Source organism: Anser cygnoides, chromosome 8 (assembly GCF_040182565.1).
Source record: "Anser cygnoides isolate HZ-2024a breed goose chromosome 8, Taihu_goose_T2T_genome, whole genome shotgun sequence".
NCBI lineage: Eukaryota > Metazoa > Chordata > Aves > Anseriformes > Anatidae > Anser > Anser cygnoides.
Window position 1 is genome coordinate 15139580 of NC_089880.1, and position 6000 is coordinate 15145579.

General features: G+C 35.7%; 1 long non-coding RNA gene across 1 annotated transcript in view; it reads right to left on the reverse strand.

Moving 5' to 3' along the window:
- The window catches only part of LOC125183853 (uncharacterized), a 73598-nt gene extending 68949 nt beyond the window's left edge, over positions 1–4649 (reverse strand). The window contains exons 1-3 of the long non-coding RNA XR_010833277.1: positions 4301–4649; positions 2395–2530; positions 1400–1523 (exon numbers count right to left, since the gene is read on the reverse strand). This is a non-coding gene — a long non-coding RNA (uncharacterized lncRNA). The remainder of the gene's footprint in view (positions 1–1399; positions 1524–2394; positions 2531–4300) is intronic.
- Positions 4650–6000: the final 1351 nt, after the last annotated feature.

The following is a 6000-nucleotide window of genomic DNA, read 5'->3' on the forward strand; positions in this document are numbered from 1 at the left end:
TTTGCTTCTTTATTACATCTTTTCCTCAGCTGGATAGGACTAAAGAGTCTAATTGCTATTTTGACAGTTTTGTCAGATGCTCTTGCATCTTACAGTAGTAATAAAGCATTGTCAAACTGTACATTTTCTTATTTCACTCCAAGTAAGGATTATCCATAACATTTACATCAATATTTTCTCCCAACCTTTAAGAGTTCAGGTGTCAAGACAGCAAGAATGAGTATTAGCAAGAAGGCTGCATGTTCTTCATTACTTTCACCCTATAAGCAACAACATGTACTTCATCATTGGATAGGGATTTACTGTCTGGCTGTCACTTTGGAATACAAGTTGCATACATAGTCGTGCTTTAAAACAAAATGACTAATTGAATAGTGTTATAACATAATGAGATTCAGCTCCCTTTGATTTTCAAAGTGAAATTTATTTCTTCCCCTAATCCTTGTGCTATTTTAAGCTAAATTAATTGGTTTAGTTGGCTAAGTAAAATTCAGAGATTTTTTTATTATTTATTTTTTTTTATTTTTTTCAGGGGGGGAAGGGTCATTCCATTTTGGACCTACCTTCTAAATCTGAACCTATACTTGTTTATAAATATAAATGATCCACATGGAACATAGGTTTGAGCAGTCTACCCAGTGCTTCATAGTGCAGCATCTGTGCTATGAAAATAGATTCTACCTTAGCTCTAAAAAGCCTGGAATGGAAGGGATCCTGAGACAAAGTTTTCAGTGCAGTTTGGAGAGTTTTATACAGTAGGACAAAAAGGAAAACTGCCAGATGCTTAGGTATGCTTGGGACAGGCCATAAAATCAGCAGGTGCTAAGAATGTACTGAAAAGGCAAGGAAAAGAAATTAATTCTGAACCATTTTATTCCCAGAGACACCTGCAATCAAACAAAAGGTTGAAGAACCATCAATCCCAGCAAAAAAAAAAGAGCTTTAGTTCATTCAGCTTATTTAATAATACTTGCTGTGGAAACAAAATGCATGGGCGAAAATATTCAAGAGTAGAATACTTGCAGAGGAATGTTTAGTTTTGGGTGTCCACATACAATTCTGCCAACACTTGTGGTGATTTTCCACCAAACTCTTTTTTGAAGGGTTCTATAAATGCCTTCCAGATGACTTGTTCCTAAGGCTTAGATTTCAATGAATTAGTATTTAACATATGGAATAATTCCGTCTCAGAAAGTATATTTTACACAAGTTTCTCACAGAGGTTATATACAGTAGACTCACCACAAATTCTCCTCTCAAATTGGAAAGCCAAAAGACTAATTTTCAAATACCCAAGATATATATGAAAACATGAGCATTTTCTAAAATACAGGATCTATTTGGTTCTAGGTTATTAATCAGGATGTTATAAATAGGTTGTTTAATAGAGACTGGTCACCTCTTTAGTGTACATCTGTCTCTTCCTTGTCCCAGTGAAATAGTTGCAGTCAGTAGGAAAACAGAGGTGAAGAGAAGCCCTTTCTCCCAGGTCTTTTAGTCCAGCATCATCTGTCAGCACCACCCTGGAAAAAAATCCTATTTGAATTCATCATAAACAGAGAATTCTTCCAATGTTCATTATTGATTATGCAGCCTTACTGAGAATGAATGAAACTGTTATTCATCCCAGCAAGAAAAGGGTAATGATCAATTTAAGTACATAGATGTCTGTGAAAACCAATATTTAATGATGAGTACGGCTTTGGTAAAGGAGTGAAGTGTAAGCTAATCTAAAGTCCTTCTCTATTCAGAAAAGCCTTCAGGAATGTCTATGACACTCTTGATTTGAATGTGAGCTAAATCTATGTTTAGGTTTGAAAATACATCCAAACGTATTTTTTCTTTAAAAAAAAAATAATTAAAAAAGGATTTTGAATACAAAATATTTGATAGTTAAATTTTTAAAAAGTAAAACTTTAGAAGTTAAAGAAAAATCAACCCTATGGCACCTCTGTGGCCTCTTTACGCAATAGATTTTGTGGGCTGAACAGAACAGTACTGAAGCACGAAGCATTTCACTGAATGAAGTTACATTTAATTCAACTATATTGAATACAGAAATTGCTCACTTCATTTGAAAAAGTAATTGGTTCTCATTAAGTACAGATAACTTATCTGTCCATCTTAAGGTTCTGCATGACATCAAGAAGCATAGATTCTAATAAACTATCTTAAGATCTGGTCAGTCAAATGTACTTACTACAACTATTGTTTTCTTAGTGAATTCCAGTATCTCCCACCACAAAACAAGGGAAAAAAAATAAGGAAAAGAAGTTACCATGGATATAAACGTTTAGTTTATCAACATTCAAAGTAACACGGAAGAAAATAGCCTACTAGAAAGAATTAGGACATTGTTCTAAAAAACAAGGAATAAGACAACACTAAATTTACCCATCTGTTAAAATTGGATCCACCGTAAGCCCATCAATGTATTTAACCAGATAATGAGATGTTCTATAAAGTCTCCTGTGCTCTGCTCTGCCTTGTAGAAGCACGTTTCAGTAATTGTTCCCACTGCCCCTTGTACCTAGTAAATGAATGATGAATAGTTATTAGAAGTATGGCTCAGTAGGATTATTTATGTGACATATTTCAGAAAATACACGTTTAATTAAAAATCAGCAATGCAATTATGACTATCATAAATGAAATAACAAAAGCAATATCAAACAGTTAATTAGATTTTTATTATTTCTTTTTTTCTCTCATAAATGAAGTCAATGTACTCGTGCATACATAAAATCCTTCACTGGAGTTACTTGACTTATTATATAGGTATCAGCAAAAAAATTAACTGACATATATGGGAAAAACAGCTTTCACTGAACATCACTTTTAGGAATTAATAATCACTCAGTTGTGTACTTCCTGCCCAGGTCAGACTGGCCCAACTCACTATCCCACTCCTCGCTGCCCATGCTTCTGGACCTGGAAGCCCCATGCTGGTCACACGACCAGTTTCCCACCTCCGTTTACCCCACAGAACAATTTTCCTGCCACTGCCACAAACAACGTCCTTATGCCACCCTGGGACTGGAATAGCATGGACTGGATAGCAGCTTGGTCTCTGCCTTCCTGATCACCCTGGAAGCACATCAAGGCCAAAAATCCCCTCCCACATCTCCCCTCTCAGAGGCTGCCATTTGCTTTCAGCCTCCATTTTACGGTGCCATTTCCATGGCAGGCACCATCTTGTTGCCAAGGCTACCATTTCTTGACAATGTTGTGACCTTAAAACATTCATTAATTGGCTAGCTAGTCCTTAGGCACAGCAAGCAGCTATCCTTCCCCAAAATGGTTTATTTTGTCATGAGAAGCACAATTTTGTTAGTCATGTGCTATGTGCTCTTAGCTTGTATGTAAGTTGTCTTTCAACCACTCCCATTTTATTGTGTGCGATTGCTGAGAAGTAAAAAGTGTCAATTTAAATTGCCTGTAAAATGGCTTTATTTCTGATGTGTCTACCTCACCACACATTTCAGTGTCATCAGCAAAATTGGTGAGGGTGCTTTCAATCTCACCATCCAGGTCATTTATGAAGATGCTGAACAGTGTGGCTCCCAGTGTGGGGATGGGCTGCCAGCCTGAGCAAAAACCCTGAGTGCAGTCTGCCAGTCAGCTTCCTGCCTGTCTCACAGACCACACAGCCAGTCTGTGGGAAACAGTGTCAAATGCTTTGCTGAAGTTCAGGTAAACCATATCCACTGCTCTCTCTATGTCCACAGAAGAAAGTGATGTGCTCAGTCAGGCATGATTTGCTGTTGGTAAATCTGTTGACTTTGCCCGATCGTCTGTTTTGTTTGGCATTTCTTGTGTTAAACCTTCCCTTTCCATGTAGTGTGTAATATAAGCAATGATGTGGCTTTTGAAATGGTTAAAAAAATAAAAATAAAGAAAGAATTTCCACATTCATTTTTCACTCATCACCAGTTCTTATGAGCTACAAGATTTGTTCTGAAAAAGCTCCTAATATGATCCATATTTCTCATATTAACTGGTCTTTAAGATGTAAATCAAGAACATGTAAATGTGTATTTCAAAATTAAACAATCCAGAGAATGCAAAGGAATTGGAGAAGCAATATTTTAGATATATACTATGTGTTAATTTGTTTGTTATTTCTAATTGCACTTACATTATGCTCTAAATTATTTGTCTCATCATAATGATATGGCAACCTAAATGTTAAAAGCAAAGACACAAGGAAACGAACAAAAAACACAACCAGAACAAACCAAACCAAATAAACAAAGCCCCTATTTTTCTATCAAATTAAACATTTATTTTAATGACATACCTTTTCAAGTATTTATTCAAAGCTGATAAGCTGCATAAATTTTTGACGAGCCATTTTCTGCACCAGCTAACTGCAATGACAAACTGACAGTGCAGCAGTGGTATTCCTTACACAAAAATACACGCTAATCATCAGAACAAAGAACTGATTTCTATAGTTAGATATGCAAACAGGAATCTGCAGATCTATACCACTGCTTTCAGAATTGAACTATGAAGAGCTATGTGTCTTTCAAATCACATTTACATTCTGCTCCAAACACTGACAGTGCAAATACTAACACTGAGCTCAGCACCTCAGCAGACAGCAGCAGGCAGTACACTGCATCTGGACAATATTTCTCCATACAATGCGATCCCATGATCTTTAATGTATTAGAGCCACCACTGGCCTACAGGCTACTACAGCCCAAGTCACAGGGTTGCCTGTTAGGAAGAAGATATTACAGCTGCTGAAATAAGTCATTTAAGCAAAAGAGACAGGCTAGGTCAGGTAATTATAGTGTCTGCTCATACAGTAGATTGTTTGTTCCCATTAAAAGGGCTGTGAATTAAAGCCAGTACAAATGACTGGCAGTACTTTAAGAGGATGTTGCAACTATAATACACATATACATACCAGCTAGAGATCTCTGTGATAGGAGTATTTAAATTCACCGAGCCACTTAATATATATAAAAAAAAAAAAAAAAAAAGAGTGACTAGCTCTTAATGATCATCCCTACAAACACAAAAATGACTATTTTTGACACTCATATTCTAAATTAGCTCTGTGTTTACAATACCACAGAGCTAATGCTGTATAATTAGCACTGATGTCTCTGTAGCACTGATATATATGTCACCGCATATTAGTCATCACTATTAAGGTGATTGGAAAAGTTGGGAAAGTTGGAAGAGAAATGGGTTGTCTTTCTATTCCATCCATCCTTGCTTATTCTTGATTTCCTATCCTGCTGGTTTCTCTCTTAAAGGGGATCTTTTCTACTGTGGGTACTGCTTACCTTGGGTTTGGTTGCATTAACCATCCTTCTCACACATATGTTACTATTTTCCATAGCAATATTTACTTCTTTTTTTTTTTTCTCTCTTTTTTTTTTTTTTTAATCAAAAAGATCAGTGACAAGAGTTCAGTGATGGAAAGCAAAATATTAACAAGGTAAGCAATAATTAGAAAGTCCAACTCTTTTTTTTTTCTTTTCTTTTTTTCCCAGCCCTTTTTGTTTAATTCAGAAATTAATAAACTGTTGTTAGACATTTTATGGAAAAAAAAAATAATCAAACAAACCTAAATTAAGAGTCCTTGCAATATCATTAGATATGCAGGTAGTCCATGCAAACCTTTGAATATCTTTTTCCAATTCTGAACCAGAGACCTAAGAGCTATCCAAACTTAAACTAATTTGTAGAGTTTATTTAGTCAAGAATCTGAGACAACTTGTAGTAGATATTATTTTCCCAATATTATGGCATACATTATCTGGATGGAACCTCTACACTACTTCTTTGTCATGAATGTCCACATGAAAGAAAGACTGTCACAAGAAACTGTTTATAAACTGCTGCATATTGGGTTGAGATACAGAATACAGTTCCAGCTTTTCGCCTTACACCAGCACTGTCATACTCAGAAACAAGTTTCTCAGGGGCTTGATATCAAGTCATGATACATTAGAATAACAACTTGTGTTTATTTGTTGT